The sequence below is a fragment of the Acipenser ruthenus genome, chromosome 21 (assembly GCF_902713425.1).
Source record: "Acipenser ruthenus chromosome 21, fAciRut3.2 maternal haplotype, whole genome shotgun sequence".
NCBI classification, from domain to species: domain Eukaryota; kingdom Metazoa; phylum Chordata; class Actinopteri; order Acipenseriformes; family Acipenseridae; genus Acipenser; species Acipenser ruthenus.
Window position 1 is genome coordinate 10,244,536 of NC_081209.1, and position 20,239 is coordinate 10,264,774.

At 37.9% G+C, this 20,239-nt stretch overlaps 1 protein-coding gene across 3 annotated transcripts in view; it reads right to left on the minus strand.

Moving 5' to 3' along the window:
• Positions 1-20,239, minus strand: part of LOC117428232 (tetratricopeptide repeat protein 28) — a 445,426-nt gene that overhangs the window by 242,773 nt on the left and 182,414 nt on the right. The gene's annotated exons all lie outside the window — the stretch shown is intronic.

Genomic DNA, 20,239 nt, shown 5'->3' on the forward strand with positions numbered 1-20,239 from the left:
CCTTTATACCTTTCAGAGGCATCTGCATTCCCCTCCAGTTCTGCAGTTCGTCTGACTGTTTAAGTACAATCTGCCACAATGATCTGTACATGCAATGCTGACATTCAGCTTGGGAAAAATGAAAGGATTATTGCAGACATTGCAGTCATCTTAATCAACAAGGCTGAGCTGCACTGCTCCAAGCTCCCTCCCATTTACACTCAGAAAGATCTAGAAGCGTAGCCGGAAGCTGCAAGACCCCAAACACATGACAGTAATTGACAGTGTTTGAGGTCTGTTTACCCCAATTACCAGGAGCCCAATACTCCTATCATTCCAAAGAGATACAGCATCACTCTTCACAATGCCACGGTCCACAACTCCTCAGAGGAATGTGGACCCTTAAAAACGGTATAATTAGATACAGGGTAAAAAACCCAGGAAACTGCCATACTAAATCAGACACACTCTGTCCTGCGTGACCCCTTCTGTACATAGCTGCCTGGACCATCAAAAAAAAGGACAGTGAAATTAATGTCTGTTTGCAATTACACTTTGAGAGTCCCCAGTCAAAACCTTTCACAGGACCGATGCACTGAACATCTCCCAATGCCTTTTAAGTTTCCATCAGGGGAAACTTCTGTTCTGCCACAGCAAAGTAAGTCCCCTTCCTGTTCAGCAGGTATCAGGCCCCCACAGAAAATCCTATTTACAGAGAAAGCTAGAGTAAGGCTCTGATGGGGTGGGGATCACAATACCTGCTGTACAGAGCTTCCTCTGCTTCAAAATGAAAAAAAAAGTTATTAAACCATGACAAGTATTTATTGAAAAGGATGTACATGGTTGCAATTCAATAGCATGGCTCTATGAAAACTACCATGTAAACGTAGTTGTATTTATATTACAATTGTACAATACTATGTTGGAAGTTTCAGCAGTGACAGGTTGGATAAGGTTTTCAATAGGACAAAAAGCTAGACATGTTTGATTTAAAGTGCCTTTACTATAAGCGATTGTTGACTATGTCTTATATTGACCCAATTGCTGGGCTGTGGCTTAACATACCAGTTGTAAATATACTGTAATAAGATACCAGCAAATGCATGTTCCGGTTCAAAAATCTTGCTGGCATTTCCAGCAGTGTTGTAGCAGTGTTTTTTGTCTGCTTTTGTTTAATAAATACAAACTAAAACTCTGGCCTCGCAGTGCTAAATACTTGACATACCATTTTGTAAACGTGGGATTCTGGGTCACTGAACTGCAGTTTGGTAGAAAAGAAAATAACTGACATCCTTTCACCTGGTTTCTGGCACGAGAAAGCTGAATTTCAGTCAAAGGTTCAGGCCACAAGGGGGGCACATCTGAGATGTTCTTACATTACAGGCCAGGGCAAGAGATGAGTCAAAGTCACCTTTTTGTATTTATGGAGATATGCTCCATTACATACAGCTATTTTCCAGCTGTAGAGTTTACACCATATTTTGTTGTCCTTTTCATGGTACTACACAAAGTATGTTCTATGAGCGATTTCAACCGGAAATGGTATATCCAGACTGGTTTGAACAAAAGTGCATTCATTAACAAACATTGGGGGTATAGTTCAGCAGATACTCAAATACAAATTGACAGCAAGTAAAGGGGTAATGATCAAGCCCTTTTCATACCTCCTCTGCACCACAGTGGACTAGATTAGCTAAGAAGTTACTCCCCTGTTTTCTTTTTAAAGGCCAGCAAGCTGTTATTGTAAGAAAATTAAGCAAGAAATAAGAGGGGCTCTTGAATTAACACACAAATGGTTGGTTTCACAGACTGTGATTAGTACTAATCATGGATTGCTTTACCTAAAATAACATTATGGAGTCCAAGATTACTGCTAATCTATGTCTTGTGAAACCAGCCATACCATCTTTATTTTAAGTTTGCAATGTCTTATAAACATGACTGAAACACAGCATCACAGTAAATAAGGTTTAGGTAAAGTTCCTGTTAGCTAATGCAGGAATCGATAATGTGGGGGTATTAACAATTGTGTTGGCCTGAGTGGTCTTCGTATGTGCCGTATATTCTGTAGCAGTTGTGCATCCTTTGTTAGAGAATTGAGCATTTAATAGGCCACCACTCCCCAAGATCATACATTGAACATATTGGATGATCATTTATCTATAATGGGAAGAGTAGGGAAGATTTATTCCATGTCTTTACATTGATCTGTAGCAATTGTGCACCCTTTTAGCAATGGATCATTTGGCAGACGATCCCAAAAAGTATATTCATAAAAACAACCTTTTTACAACAGTTTCAAATGTGTTTTTTTTTAATTACTTGACATAAAAGAGAAAAAGCAGGGGCACACATGCAAGAGTCGGAAACAGAAGGTCCTTTAGGGTTTAAGAAGAAAACTTCAAACAATCCTATAAAACATTTCTTTAAAAAAAAGGCCAGATCAATTTCTCTCCCATTTGACTCAAATGTGGCTTGAAATGTGTGCGTTGGCATCTGTTTAGTGTAAATTGGCTTCATTTGAACCACCTGCTTCTGCACAGAATGTCATTCTTATAGATTTTAGGTTGTTTAGCACTGCAGGTTGTTTTTTGTCTTCTAGTAAAATTGGCAGAACATTTTATTAAATCACAGCCTACATCTTTATTTTAAGTTTCTATGGTCTTGTGCAAGGTGTAGACCGATAACATTTCCATATACACTCAACTGGCCAACAGAAACTAACCAAGTGTGACAGTTCTTGAAGGCCATCGTTTGCAATGTTTACACGTATGGTTGGCCAATCTTTTTTACTCTAATCAAATCACACAGCCCGTGAGGAAATTTATTGTAAAATAACCAAAATGAAGGATTTCCTAAACCTCTCAGGGCAGCAATGTCAGCTGCAGACAGACAGGCCTCAAACTTCATTCTATCGAGTCTCGGGAAGGCTTAGAGACTATTTTTCATCATTTTCCCTTGACATGTTTGGTGTTTGGATAAAAAGGATGTGGCCCGTGGGATTTGTGCTCTACAGGCAATGTGAAAAATAATGGCTGCTACTGCACTCTATTAACGAACAGCTCCTCTTGGTCTACAGCAGATCAATACAAACTGAAAGCCTGGTGCTGGCATTTCAGAGATCCAAGGAATAAGAAAACCATGGATTAAATAAAAGCAGCAATAGCCTTTTAAAACTTCTATAGCACAAAATTGATTGATTTTATGTTTATATAGTAATCGCTCTTGGAGAGTTAAATTGACATTTTGAGGTTAAGGAATCCTTCAAAAGGTACTACATCTAAGGTAGAGCCATCTAGAAGTCATACTTTATACAGTACTTTATGAACATACAGCTCAGAGATTAACAAAAAACAGAATAAAGCAAAAAAACATGAATGCAGTGCTTTTACAGGGCATAAAAAGCCATTATAAATAAGTGCAGGATATATTTTTAAAACTACAGTGCAGGAAGTACAATGCAAGAAGCAGATGAACAAAAGATGGCAAAACACACAGCTGCACCATCGCTCCCACCCACTCCCTACACCAAGTTCAAATACTGTATCACTAGGTCAGACTGACCGAGATCCTTCAAAACCTTATCACCAGATATAATGTACTGTTTTTCATTACACAAAATGAATTGATTTTCTAAGAACCCCTTTGTTCCCTCAACTTGTGGTATAAATAGAATAAACCACAACAAAGGTTTACAGGAAACAATTCCACACAAGCACTCACAGGATACATGGTTTACAATATATTTCTGACAACAGACCCTATAATCCACATCGAAGAGTACTGAAACCACATATTGTGCTAAGTCCTTTGGCCCCTAGTCATTACCCTAAATGTGCCCTTCATCCCTTCAACTCTCATTAGAATAACAACATGTACACGTGTTACTTTGCAGTACCTGTGTTACTTTGCAGTTTTATGTTACTAGACTTACTGTACAGTAGGTGCCTTCATTTTCTGTGTCTAAATTCTTGTCCCCCTGACGCTGCCAGTGGCCTATTATGTACATCATCTGCGATGTGATGTGCGATGTTGGGTCTGTATTTTCTGCCTGTCATACAGCTACATTTTCACAGAGTACACATAGACAAGGTGCATACTGTTCAGAGTAAAGATACATGCACTGTAAATCATGCAGACAGGCTTTTTTCTTTAGTAATCTCTCAGGACATTCCTAGCTTTTTCACTATAACTGTTATAGTCCTCCTGGTTAGGTTACACGCACAGCATTTTAATACTGCTTCTCCTGCATCGTCCTTTCATTTTTCAAGGCTCCTGTGAGACAAGATGGCAGCGCAATTTATTACCAGAACTCACTGAAAATTAAGGTGGAACCTTTCTCTCGCCCGTGTAATGCTGATGAAGGCTTTTCTGATTAAACGCTGTAGCTGTCACATGAATAACTTTTTATTACATCTTATACATTAAAATGGCTTCAGGAAATGACCTGAGTTTTGGCACATCTGTCAAACCATCTACTAGATATGGGTAACTTTATATTTAAAATGACGCAAGTAGCAGCTATATAGTTGGTGAACATCCCCTGTTTTTTTGTACCACTCGTTACCATTACAATCTCCCGTGAACTATGGAAACACAATTGTTTTGAGAATGCCATCAAAGTCATCTCACTTGCTGCTTTTTTTCATGCCTCCATTTTATCTTCTAAACATCATATTAAAGAGTGCTCCGATGTAAACAAAAAGTCCTTCTCAACAACCTGGCGGATGTTTTCCCTGTTTCAGCAAAAGAGGTGGCTGAGAAGGACAGCTAATGCTCCCAAAGGATGTCTTGAAACCACCAGAGGCTCGGATGTTGTTAAACCAAACATGTGAGGCTCAAGGAATAGTAACTCAGAGGTGAATCCCAGGAACACCAGGACAAAAGGCTGGTGAGTTTAACAGTGGCAATATTTCTGCTTTCAGGGAAGGTATTGAAAGAGAAGTGCAGTAAAGATTTAGAACCTGCTTTCCAGTGCTGTAGGACTCGAAACCGGATTTTAAAGGTCTTGGACTCGACCTGTCGGGACTCGGTCTCGGTCTCAGACTCGGCACCTCAGGACTCGATGTCTCGGCCGAGTCCACAGAACAGGATCCAGTCAAATTAACCTTTCACACAAATTCATTTCTTGCACCTACCAGTTTGCAATACAATGTGTCTCTGTTATCTTTAACACAATTGCTTACAACCAAGAGTAAAGCAGGTTATTTTTTACTAAATAAAATCATATTACAGATAATGAAAAATAATGATCCTTTTTCCAGTTATTGCAATTAAAATTGTGTGTGTAGAGAGCTATGTTCTTACCGAACATTTTTTTTTTTTTTTTTTTTTTTCACAATCCAAAATTGCTTCATTGAATTACGGTCCTGGGTTAAACCAAAGAGTTCCTATATAGACAAGAAAGTCAACTCCGCCTTTTCTTCCTTCCTTGTCGAAGCGGTGCATCATGGGAATCCAAAGAGTTCCAGTAGCGACAATGTAAAATCTGCCTCATTTCCTATTCCAAGCCTTCTCTTTTTAAAATGATTGCATTTTTAAACATGATTCACCTAGACTTATTTAGAGACACCCCTCCTTAACACATACGTGTTATTATTTCTACAATCAATGTTTTCACCTGGCCTGACAAGAGCCCTTTATCGCCGAAGTGCTGTCAGAAATTGCCACTCTCATGCATATTCATGAGCAGTCAAGACATTTTATATATATATATATATATATATATATATATATATATATATATATATATATATATATATGCTTTGAATCTGGTGAAGTAAAGGGCGTCATAAGCGATCATTCTCAAACTGTCTCCCTGTGTTACAGACGAGAGGGTCTCACACTGCTGCACGTTCTTTTGATGGCTGATGGACGGTCAAAGATCTTCAAGAATTCTCCACTAGTGATACATTTGAACAATTTCTCTATTTGTCAAGTGGAGCATGGCTTGATCCAAAAGAGCTATTTCACTGTCGGATTGAGATCATTTACGCAACATTAACCAATGGAACCAATGCTGTGTCACTGCTGCCCAAAGACAGAATCTATAACCACAGACATTTTCAACAGGCAACTAAGCTTTGTGGAGGGTGCTTCAGACTCACCAGATAGATGCATTGATTAATTTAACCCCATGTCTAACAGAGAGAAAAACTGGATAACTTCCACTGTGGGTGGAACACTGTATAATGTTATTTCTTCTATAAAAATGGCAAGTCCCACCCAGTAAAAAATATATATTGTAAGCATGTGACAATTCTCATTATAGTGCTTAGATCAGGGCCACAACCACAAGACAAGAGAGCAAAGCAAGTGTCTCCAACGGCAATCTGATCTCACTTAAGCATGTGTTTATTATAGACTATATTCATGTTTTGACTCTCCCGGGGTCTGTCTGTAAAACAGAGACCCTCAGATATAGCTCTGGTTCAGATTTCATAACATTAATTCAAAATTGGTTATGGAGAAACCATAAAATCTAAACTAAACGACAACCTTAAATGTCATGTACAGCCCTGTTATTAAAATCTAAAAATAGGATCCACTGATGTGATGGGCTTCTCTTGAAAGAAACAGAGTGATAAATTCCCCCTGCTGGTTTTACAACGAGCAGTAAAACACCTTTTCACCCTGGCTGACATGCAAGAGAATTTCAGAGATGGGTTTTAGGGTATGCACAGTTCTATTTGTATTTATGTTTAAAAAACACAAATAAACCACTTTCAAAATCTTATTTGCAAACATCACAGTTGGAAAGTCATTCGATTTCTTGATGCACTGTATTATGAAAGTTGATGCCGATAAAAACTCCATTCTTATTATGAGGGAGTTTTGTCAAGGTGGGGTCCCCGAGTGGCTCATCTGGTAAAAGTACAGCCGCGTGGCGTGCAGGGTGTCTCAAACAGCGCAGGTTCACGTCCTGGCTGTGCAAAGTCGTTGGTCTTTCCCGGGGATTCTAAAGGGAGCGTCACATTGGCTCTGGCGCTCCCGTGGGTTTGGCAGGTGAAACCGACAGGGACTGTTTCTCCTCATCGCACTCCAGCAAACCCTGCTTGGCTGGCCTTTGTCAGAGATTGGTAGCTCCCTGACATTTGCTCTCAAGTTCCTTGGTGTCAAAAATGGAAGCTGGCTTGGTCGTGGGATTGGAGGACGCCTACTGAACCTTCAGATCTCCTGAGCTGTGTAGGGAATTGCCACAAAAAATTATTGGACATTACAAAATGGTGAGAAAACCGGGGGTAAAATAATTGGTCACAGTAAATTTAAAATAAATAAATACATTTAAAAAGTATTTTGTCAAGGTAGGAGGCGAATGAAGGCACAAGGTGAAACAGTTGTCTACTTCATTTTAAGCTGCTATCGATACATCTAATGATAGACTGACATACCATTATTTTAAAGAGATATCGGACCATTTTGCTTTTAGAGGGACCTCTAATTTGATCACATGAAAGACTGGACAGAAAAAAGCTGCTTTTCTCCAGTGGCCTTTTATAATGACCCTATGCCAATTCCCTAAGCTGGGTCTGAGTGTTCAATCTAAAACAGTTTATGTGAAAAGACTGGCAGCTGAAACAAAGCATGAGCTTAGGTGACCTTAACTCTTAACCAGACAGATGATTTTCTCTAAAACACCAGCCCCTTTTCAGAATGTTACTGTTCATTCCCTCTAAAACAAACCCTGAAAACAAAGACATGACCAATGTCAAAGTTCTAGGTAGCCATTTTAGCTACAACATAACCTAAACTGCACCACAAAGGTTTCAGGGTTAAGGGACCAGTGGTTAAAATGACTTTTTGCAGCAAATGCATGCTCTTGTTTATGTTCTAAGTGCCATATATTGAGAATGTAGCTGAAAAGTTGCTGTAAATACATATTGTTTTCTATTAATATTAGAAACAATATTAGATAGAGGTTTAAGAACCAGAACTTTCAACCTATTTGGAAATACATAAACAAAGCCAATCATTTACTGTTTTATTTTTTAAAGCAAATTACTACAACCTGTATGAGTATAAAATACATGTGTACAACACGTGTGTCTGGAATTGAAATGTCTCGTCAATTGAAAGTTCGTCTTAGCGAGCACAAAAGCTCAATACGACGTAAGGATCAAAGATCTCCGATTGCTAAACATTTTGATGACTTTAAACACAATATACATTCCTTAAGATGTGTGGGTATTGAAAAAGGACTGGTAGGTAGAAGAGGTGGCGACATTAATAAGAAACTCTTACAACAGTAATCTTTCTGGATACTAACCCTAAATACAATGACACCTCATGGTATGAATGAAGAATTTGATTTAACTTTGTTTTTGGGTTGACTAATGTGAAAGATATAATACACTGATGTTTTAAACCATTGGTTAAGAGTGTAAGAGTGGTGATTGTTTGCTTTCTTTTAAACACTGAGGACGGCTTTTTGTGAGTCGAAACATGTCTTATTTTTGTTCTCTGCTTTTAACTAATAAATATGAATTAACTAGAACAACGTAACGTTGTAGTTCTTTGTGTGCGGATCCGTACTTTTGCATCACTAGACTTTTTTGTGGATTTACGCATCAAACACATCCTGACTGAAGAGTTTGAACAAACAGCGTGAGGTAATAACTTTTTGGAAAAATTATTGAAACATACACTCAGTGAGTACTACTATATTAACACTGTATGTATATATTTGGTTTTAACATTAAAATTCAAAAAAATGTAACCATTGTCAAAAAACATTTAACCATTGAAAAATATGTCTATATTAGAAGTTGTCATTGGTTTAAGCTTCACGCTATTAAGTTATAGAATTCAAAATCTAAAACCTTCAATAAGCCCTTCATAAGATCTGAATTTCCAACATTATTTTATGAAGGCAAGCTAATTTTGAAGCCTGAAGGAAACATTGATTAAGTTGGAAAATCATTAGCCTTGTAATTATGGTCTGTGAAAAAATGCACAGCACCTGTTTTACCTTCTGAAGGCTAAACTCTTCATAATAAATGGGCAAGTCCACAGTAACTGCTTGTGCTATCCAATTCTTCTTTCACTGTCTTCTGCCACAATTCACAAGGAGGCATAAGTTGCTACCAAAGCCAAATAAATACTCACAGATGCGCCACTTAAGGGTTTACAAGTGAAGTCCCTTATATCTTCGCTGGCATAATCTCTGTAGTCAAATGTTAAGCTATGGAGTTATTAAATTGTCAAGTTTTGGAGGAAAAAATGTAAGCAGATGACTTCCTTCCTGTAGGGCAAGTGTTAAACAGAACGGGCTTGTTTAGAAGGAAGCATTAAATGGATGAGAGACTTGCCACCAAAACAGATGTTGTCTTTCAGGCTCCATTCAAGTTAATGTGGCTGCCAGGGAAATCTAAGCACATCTCCTCTTAATAATACAGTTCCCAAAGCAGGGAGCAGGAGATTGAAGATGATTTTCAGCTGAGCCCCAGTAACACCATGCAAGCTCTTCCCTCTTGAAAACATGCAACCAAGCCTTCAACTGGATTACACTGTTGAATATCCACCTGTGACAAAAGTACACATTATACTTAAGGGGATTATAGCAGTGTAGCAAGCTTCCTGATTTCTTGCATCGTAAATTACAGCTGCATTAAGGGTGATCTAGCTCAGCTAATAAGTGAGGTCTCAGAAAGAAAGAAAAAAACAACAAACGTATCAGACGAACAGTTCTCCATTTTGTTTTCAAGATTCTCCTGTCAGCTCCTGGACAAGGTAAATGTAAACTTTAATATATACTGACTTTTATTAATACTGTTGATCATAGGGGTGACATACACACCATATAATCTCACAGTTAGGTGTACAACTTTCAATTTACAGCTGGTTTCCTTGAAGCTCCTTTGGTTTTGTATTTGGCCCATGCGACTATGTTTTCATAATCTCACCACGTTAATACAGATATAAGCAACCCCCCATGGCTGAAGATGAATACAAATGCAAGACGTGGAGCGAAGACGTTGTGATAGTGAAATTGTCTTCAAGAAAGATTAAACAATCATATAAAAACCTTGTAGTTGGGATTTTAACTTTCTTATATCACTTCCTCTCTTCATATAAATAATCCAGCACACAGTCATTACACCTACCGCGCAAGGCCTTCCCAGTTGTAATTTCCCTATAATTAACTACCACTCTGCCAGCCTCTATCACAGACAGGACAGACTGCACTGTGAACACTACACCAGAGAGGGACTGAAAACGTATTACCTGATAAACACATATTAACACAATATTGCGTTCATTACAATTGCCATTTCACAACTACTACAAATACAGTTCTTGGCTGTGCTTTGTGTTCATTACCTCAACATTTGTCATTTCTGTAAAGCTTATTCATGCTTGTGTGATGTCACCACAAAGCCAGTTGCCTTTTAATAGAAGTTGGACAACAACCATACAGACACGTCAAGCATATAAAAGGAAAGGCCCATTTATTGAAATAAAAATCAAGGACAAAAACTTTCACCTTCACAAAAGAGATCACGATTGTCTTCTCTCTCTCTCTCTCTCTCTCAGAGAGAGAGAGAGAGAGAGAGAGAGAGAGAGAGAGAGAGAGAATGCTGTACTACTTCCCAAAACTGAAAACAGATTCTCTGTTTTAGTCATCCTAGTTTCCTTCGACACGAGCCTTACTGGTGTGCTCAAACAGCTGTTCACCATTGCGTTACTACAGCTCATTAAAACCTCTTTTGTCCAGCCACCGCTTCGAATTAGACACGCAAGTCAGTTATTGTTTAGGCATTACAAAGACTCAGCAAACACAGTCAGGGCCGAAGAGACTCACCAGGCTTGCTTACTCTTTAACCCTGAATAAATAAACAATCGAGGAGTCCTCTTGGGCCTCCTGCTGGCTGTCTCAGTGTTTCCCGAAGAGTCAACGGCCTTCAAAGGGTCACACAGCCAATAACTAAAACTGCAGCATGCACAGGATTCCCAAACTCAGAACCAGCCTACAAGGTGTGTTTGGTTTCTTGTTTTAATATCTCTGTAATCATCTATTGCCTCAATAACTTAGTCTATAACTTACCTTTAAGTGTTTTGAGGAGTTTTTATACAGAAATGTGTGTCAGTTGGTACCCGTTATTTTATAATTTGTACATACATGGCGGAAAAAGATGCAGGGTATAAACAATATCAGATAGATTTTAATTAAGCCAAATAGGATACTACATTAACATAAATTCTTTAACAACCCACCACCCTGTCAGCAGTTTCCAAACACAGTCGATTGGCTGATTTAATCTTTAAGCTTAGATCTCCTACACTGTATACTGTACAAAGCCAATATGTTAATGCCAGCGGTCTAAAGAGGATACACTTTTTTGTTCATGTTGTGAATCAACTGGAAGAAAAGCACCTATTATCTAAATACCTAGACAGGTGCTATATTACAACTGAGACATGAAACCTGTATACCAAATGTGCCCTAGCTTACTTTAAAAAACAGTACCATCACACAGCATAAGAAAATGCCTCCCATCCGCACTGTGTTGATAAATCATGTATGCAGGCTATTTGCTCAGAAACAGAGCTTTCAAAAACCAGGCACATAATCTTTGACACCACTAGCAGAATCGTGAGATTCTTACACATGCCAACAATTACATTTAAACGTGGCTACTGATAAATAATTCAGCTCTGTTCTCTTACATAATTCAGCAGTTGTACTTTCCCAGCAATGCCTGTATTCATGGGATATGTATACAGCAGACAAGTTCAGCTTGCACTATCTCAGCTCTGTTCTTTAACATAAGGACACTGCATTTTAAACACAACATATCTCATGCCTTTCTCTGCAACAACACACTATGCTGAGTAACCACATTGTGAGATAAAGTAGATATCGTAGTGAAAACCAGGCTTTAAAATTCATGTTGCATATCAGCAATCCTATCACCAGCACTCACCCTTTGTTTGTTCAACCACTACACTATAACCAGTTATAATACGGCATCCCAGTACCAAATCATGACAAGTGCTTCAGGTTGCATGGTCATATTCTGGATTAAAGTATAAAAAAACAAGAAAAGAACGAAAAAAAAAAACTTCAACACAAGAAGGGGCAGTGACAATGTTGATATCACTAATAAAAAGGTAAATAAATGGCATTTAAAGCCCTATATCACTTGATAAAATGTAATATTAGGCCTTGTAATTGGTTGTGTTTGTATACTGTGCGTGTGTGTGTGTGTGTGTGTGTGTGTGTGTGTGTGTGTGTGTCACAGTTTAGTAAAAATGGGCAGGGCAATGTGTTTGGAGATAGTCCACCATTTTAAACATTTAGGCTTCTATTACACCCGGCACATCAATCAAGCCTTTATTTTGTTCTCCCTTTTCCTGCCAGCACTGGGGACACTCGTAAATTTCAGATCCACATACTAGACTCCCCGTTCTTTCCGTGTATCCATCTCCTCTCCCCCAAACCAACTCCAGTATCAAGGGATGTGGGCAAGAACAGCTGATTACTCAGCCGTTTCTTGCTCAGCATTCCGAGTTATAAATATGGCAGCATGCCGCACAGCAGGTGCTATTTACAGCGCACAGCACACCACTGGATTCAATTGCTATTCTTGCCTGACCTGTGACTTCAAGGGGAGGGTGAGAATTAAGTGTTGTTTATTACTGCCTCGTATGCCTTTCTGAGTTATTGGAATCATTTAAGCCCTCACCGTAAGAAAACTTCAGCCTCCTGCCTCAGCTGTAATTTCCCAAACTCAGCATTGGAAGTATCCACCTTCGCATAGACGCAGCAATAAATCAATTGATCAATTATCGACTGCAATGACTACAATTACTGATCGCAATGGATTTTATTTTGCAAGCCCCAATTTAACATTCATTGATCAATTAATCGCTGTGGTGCCCTATTTCAAGCCACACACATATTATATTTCTTGCACATGCATGTTTTCAATTGTATTACATGTTATTTTTGATCATGGCTTTTGAATAAGTGTTTTCAATGCTTTGCTCCTTATTAATATCTGTCCGTTATTCGATTAGGAAATTGGTTTCTGTGTGCACATTTAGTTTGGTATCTTCTTTCTGATACCCGCAAAAAGAACCAGTAATAATGGTTCAAAAATTCTATTCCAAGCTTGCAAAAGGAAAAACAAGTGTTTACAAGGTAAATACTGGGTGCATTTACAAAAAAAAACAAATATTTAATAAAGCATATAACACTGAATTAATTTAAATGGATTAAATGTGATAGTCTTAAGCTACAAGTGAACATGTCAAATTGATTCTCTTCATCTAAGAAAGACATTCACATTCTACACATTTTGGGCAAAGCCTTGGATTTTGCATGTTATATTTTTCTGTTATTTTAACTTGGTTTTAAAGCGAACATTAGCATATAATTAGATGTACTGTGGGAGGCATAGCAAATGCAATTGAATGCATTTTTTCTTTTGCTTCCTTTCGAACACTGAGGTTTGAATGCCAGCACAAATCTCTCTCTGAAAAGCAGTATATTTGCTTTGGAAATCCCGATAAATCGCCTGTGAAATCTGCCAAAATCACCACCCAAAGGGACTGAAACACTAAACAGATAATCGCAATATTATTAATAATGTGTTTATTGAAAAGGGTATAGTCATACCCTTCTAAAGGTTTGCCACAGTAAAAGCAAAGCAAAATGTAATAGAGCAAAGTGAAAGCATGGTTAGAGTTCTCACAGCCACCATTACATGAATCAATTTTGGAGGGTAAAATGAAGATGCCACTTCTGGCATTGTTTTTTTGAAAAAAAAAAAAAAAAAAATGAATATACTTAATCAGCAAATTCACATGCATTTTCAATTCCATTTAGCATTTTGCACACTGAGTACTGTGAATATAAATTCCAGATATGAGTATGTTGTGCCAGATGGTATATGCCAGAATACTAAAAATCTCTCTGTAGTATGTAGCTTGGTGGAATTCTCCCAAAGGACAGTGTAGGAGGCTTACAAACTGAACTTCATTTGTTTACATGGGATTCCAGCCCATGTACACTATTTATCAGCACTCAGTATTCACAATACTACCAAAATGTGTATGTTAGCAGGGAATTCTAGAGGAATGGCTGAATACTGTACATATTCCACATACTCAAGTGCAGTAGTGCAGTATGCAGAATATATTGTCAGTATAAACATACCGATTGAGGATATTTGGATTACCTGTACACACACTTAACATTCTATTACCCTCATAAGAAAAAAGTTAACATATTATTGGGGTATTAATACAGTAGCATACAACTGCATGCATAGCAAGCAAAAATAACTTCAATACACAAGTCAGGCCTCCTTAGAAATATGAGCTGTTCAAACCCAGCCCAGGTGCACAGTCTTACCCCTAACACCATGTCTAACCACATGAGGAATCAGCTAGCTTCATACATTCCACGAAACCTGCTGCACATTTGTATGTAATCCTTTCTTGGCTTGCGGTAGAAAAAGGAAATTATCTGTAATAGCGAAACAATTTTAAACCTATGAGTTATGAAAGTAGTAACAATATATGCTTTTTCAAAGTGGTGCTGGGGCTTCACACACTCATTGAGGTGCAGGGTGAGGACAGTGCTGGAGACAAGAGCATCTACAGCTGGCAAAGTTCAACCAAAGGGTAAGAAGAATGAAGGCCTCCTCCTCCTCGCTGTCCTGGTAATGAATCTAATCACAGGCTCAAGCACTGGCTCCCCTGGGCCAGCTTACTGCACACCCAGCATCCTCCTGGCCTTCCCTGGAACTGCACAACTGAACATATTGCCCATACATATTTACATAGAAGAAATCTCCACAAATGTTCATTGAGAATCACCGTTATTAATGCTGGGACAAATTTTGGAATATTCAAACAAACACTGGTTGAAAAGCTATACATGTTCAAATTGGTTCATATATTACAAATGCTGGTATGACTAGAAAGATGTTATGCAGTGGAAACCAACCCATAAATGAAATAAATAACACCCAATCATGCTGCAGTACAGAAGAGTGTTTCTCTCCTTTCTTTAACAGGTCATTTGAAGGGGTACTGTGTATGTCTCACTGCAATATTGAAAGAACTAACAGCTATTTACATTAATGAGGATGAGCTTAAGGTTGGCCTGTGTTGGTCTGCTGGCTGCTCATATTAAAACATAACTAGCTGTGGTAATATAATAAATACTGTGCTGGATAACAATTATTTTGCTTAAATCTGTATTCAGAAAAGTCTGATATTCAGAAAGTTAATACACAAGCACGCAAATAAGGCTGCCTAGACGAAGTAAGAAATTCATTTTAAAGCCTGTATCACTCCTTTCGGAAATGTGTGTTTAAATATTTTGTTTTAAATGAACCAGCACTATTACATATAAATGATACAGAATTACTAAAGATAAAAACACTCACGAATATTAATAGAGGGATATTGAACGAGAACACTTTCAGCTGCCTCTCACAGTCAGGAAAGGAGCTAGAACTGCTGACTGCAGTGAAATATGTATGTGTGAATATATAAATCAATCTGTACACGGGTATTGGAATTTACATTTCCTTTTCCACACCCTAACTGAATTCCTCTACTGCCTTTCAACTTTTAGATGCTCGTTTCTGATATGCATAAATCCTTCAGAACTGTGCCTTATAGAAATGACTCCAGAACTGTTTTCAAACACAGCCTGGGACTGGAACTCCAGACATACAACGAGAGCTTCAAAAGGGAGACACTGGGAGAGGACCAAAAGGAAAGAAAGTATGCCTGGCTTCCCAAATATGGAGTATTTGAGTTATTAGTGTAATCCTTTATTAAGTACTGGAGCAGATGCGCTGCTGCAAACTCAATAAACGCCCCCTAAAGCTTCTGTATTGATCTCCACTTGCATTCTCTTGGTTCATGAGAAGGCTGTGAACAGAGATAAAACCTAACTCGAAAAGGCCCAATCAATTATTAAGCCTTTCCCATCAGGCCAGCCACTGGGCTGTTGTCGATTTTTATGAATTATAACATGCAAGCTACATCCTGTGCAAAATAAAGGTATTTTATTGTTCCTACTGCATGTTAAATCTAAGCCTGCATAGAGTTGTAAGAACATGGTTTTAATAAAGGAATTCTTATATTGTTCATATGTAGATGGATTGTGAGCTGCTACCTGTTCTGAATTGTGCCCCCAGCTTTGTGATGTGAATGCATGTACAGCTGTGGCCAAAAGTTTTGCATCATCTAGAATTTTAGGATAAATATATATATATATATATATATATATATATATATATATATATATAAATGACATCACAACCAGAAGCCATGATAGTAGTAGTACAGTATTTAATGTTAGATTTTCAATTTGTGTCAGTTTTTCATTAAGTATATGGGAAACTACAAAGCGGTGTGTAATTCAATATGTTAACGTAAGATTATTCAGCAGGGTTCATTCGACTTTATGAAGCAAAATTAGTTAATTCTATAGAGGGATGCAAAACTTTTGGCCAGACCTATACTGCACTTTGGACTGAGCAAATAATCCCAAACAAGACATTGTGGAACATGGTAGTTCAATGTATGGCACTTGCCACATTTCCATCTGTGAACCAGTCTGTAAAAGTCTGATCTGATCTCGTTCTAGGAATGATAGATTCCATTTAATTTCCTGAACGTCGACTCTTTAGGATTAAACATATTTAATCGTTTAAACTTTAACATATTAGGAATGTTTGTAACCAATCAAAAAAGCCTTCCTGAGAAGATACTTTTAGTACTGATACTTTTTATGATATATTACAACATTAATGAGGATTGCATGGAAAAAGACTTTGAATGCATATTGAATAACCGTTGGAAAAGAAACTTAATAAATGTAATGACAAACGTATATTTCTGAATGTAGCACTATTGAGTGTTTATGGTAATAAATAACGTTACACTGCATGCATCCTACTGTCTAAACACTGCATGACAATGGTTAAACAGTCAGGAACATTCGCAACATTTAACACTTAAAAAACATTTAAACTGTAAACTATTAACTTCCCTATCTCGTTCCAATAGTGGCGCCGGTTCTGCTGTCTATAACAATCCTCTCAGTTGCGATCCTTGTTGAGATGGAAACAGTAGTGTAAGTGCACATGATAAATGGCTTCACTAGTCAAAGTGAAAAGGTCTGTAAAACTAAATGATCTTCAGCATAATGATAAGGGACTTGTTTATTTATGTTTTTAAGATCTTCCTCTCTGAACATTTGTTACTATTTAATGGCCTTCCGGTTTAAGCGCCCGCCATACTCTATAAAACACAGCCACAGATTCTAACACATTTTTAATCACGCTTTTTATTTTCCTTGGCTGGGTGGCAGCCCCCACAAAAGAAAACATTATTTACAATACCAAGAAAGAGGAAACCCCAACATATAACAAGAGAACTGGAAGGATTCGTTTTAATACACTGTTTGTGTAGTCTTCAATAAATAAACCATACAGTATTCACACAATTAGCACTGCACTGTGTTTCCAAATAATGTCTTTTACATGAGTTAAGCTTACACCCCGAGTCATTTTCATCGCACGTGTTATATAGGAATGTTACAGCAGACAGTCTGCTTTTAAATGAAAATACGATGATGATCTTCCATCATTATCATGGAGCACTGAAGCCTGGGAAAAGCCACAGTGCCAACACTAAGAGGAATTAAGATACTGGACTGATTTCTCATCGCTCTATCCAACACACAGACCCCCAGTCATAAATCAGAATATTTTCTATCACACGCTGGGTGGTGCAGAATGCAGAACTAACTCAGCTGGATACTCCTGACAAGATTATTATTATTTCTTTTTTTATTTTCTTTTTTTTATCTGAATAGTAGGTCAATAGGGGACATGTGAACAAAAACAAAGCATCCTTGTGTTCAGTTTGTAAGGGGAATAGATTGATAGAATAGTTTGTAAACATGAATTTAAAAGCTTGTTCCTAGCTTTCTGACACACACCCCCCATTGTAAAGTTGAATCCGCTATGGATCTCTCTAGATGAAATGGATCAGTAGACACAATATTAACCAGGAGACTGTATTTCACTGTCACAGTTTACATTTATTCCATATATGTGGAGAACTACTTGTCCAGCTGTCATGAAACTTGATACTAACGTTATTTAGCATAAGTTATTGATGATACCTCATTGTGGGGGTATAGGGGGTGTCTGTCTGTACATCCATCCATCCATCTGATGACATAGTTAACCCTAACCAAGTGCAGTACAGAAACCAGGAAGAGGACACCGTTGGCAATGACGTCGAGACTTAGGACAGAGGGAAGGTAACACTTAAGAGTGAGGGGATGGAAAGGGTTACCTAGTCATGTTGTTGAGGCAGAATCATTTGTATCCTTTAAGACCCAACATGACAAATGTGACCAATCAGCTACTAGGAACCGAACAAGCTTAGATGGGCCAAATAGCCTCCTCTAGTTTGTACAGCAGTGTGGAGTAGTGGTTAGGGCTCTGGACTCTTGACCGGAGGGTTGTGGGTTCAATCCCCAGTGGGGAACACTGCTGTTGTACCCTTGAGCAAGGTACTTTACCTAGATTGCTCCAGTAAAAACCCAACTGTATAAATGGGTAATTGTATGTAAAAATAATGTGATATCTGTATAATGTGAAATCTTGTACCAATTGTAAGTCGCCCTGGATAAGGACGTCTGCTAAGAAATAAATAATAATAATAATAATAATAATAAATGTTCTTACGTACGTCACACTTACATCTTGGGAAAACCGCGTATCAACTTGTCATGAAACTTGGTATAAACATTACTTAGCATAAATTATTGAAAATATCAGATTCTGCAATATATATATACATTCCATACAGATTTCCCATTCACACAAGACACTAATCCCAGGGGCTTGTGGGATTGGTCGAATGATGGGCAATCTACACTTATCCTGCATTGTGACTGGACTGAATGACAATCCCTTTACAGCACTTGTTGATCCCACATGTTGTAGTCTGAATAGTATATACAGCCAGCTTATTTCTATCATCTTTTACACAACCTTCTCTGGGTTGCTATTCTTACTTCCACCCCTGCACTGCAACAAATAAAATATGCAACAGTGCACTTTTCTGTAAGTTAGCATTTTGTAACATGGATCTGTATGGCTTTTGAATTGACATACTGTAATACTGTTTATACTACTATAACTATAATACCGTTATAGGCAGTTGATACTTTGACAGCTCAAACTAAGTCCAGACGTTATATACAAATAAAAAAAGAAAATACATAAAAATTCCTATAGTTTTTTTTTTGGGGGGGGGGGGGGGTTGTTTTGTGTGTGTTTTTTTGTGCATATTTAATATAACATGTAGATTTACATTTTATCCATTTTGGCCAAAACATTGTTTTTAGACCATACTCCTCATTTACAGTGAAGCGTTTCCCCTAATACAGTGATTGTGTATCTGCTGTTAAGCTTTCGCGCATGCTTGTTTGATGTTTGTCATTCTATTGGAAAGAAAACGCAGCTTAACACCAAACAGTATATTACATCTTACAGGACCTGAGCACAAAAAGCCCTGGGCTGCAGACTCACACGCAAGCCAAAACTTCCATGCGTGCCGCTATTTGTTTTAGAGCTATTAAAAAACATATGTTCATTTTTATCTTTAGCTGTTCGCCCCCCGGTGGGACTCCGAAGAATTGCAATTTTTGTTTCTGTCTAATTTATGTATGTCTAGAAATATATGTTCGTCATTTAAATGAGGGCCAGTGGTGTTTTAAAGAAACAGAAAACGAAAGTTTTTGATAATGGTAAGCATTGGGGAATATAGAGAATACTTACCTAAAATATGTTCTGAACATGATCGTTACAACGTATTTATGAATGCATATACGAAGCTCAGTATGGCAAATGCACAAACACTACAAGCAATAGGCTTACTGTATAGATATGAAATATACTGTAACAAAAAGCTACAGCATCCACAATGAGGGCTTTAGACAGAAATTAGCATGATGCAATACTGAATAGGACGCGTCTCTATGGTGCAGGTACAATGACACCATAGGACACTAGTACAAGTACAAAAAAGACACCTCACATTTTCAAAATTATTATAACATTATACTATATAATAAAGGGTACAAATTATCTCCATCGCTAAACAAATTTGATTAAAAAGTCACGGAGTTCTCAATAAAACAAACTGTACACGGAAGTTCATTCCGGGATCGGGTGCTGTGTTACAGCCTTTGCAATTAAATTCGTACACA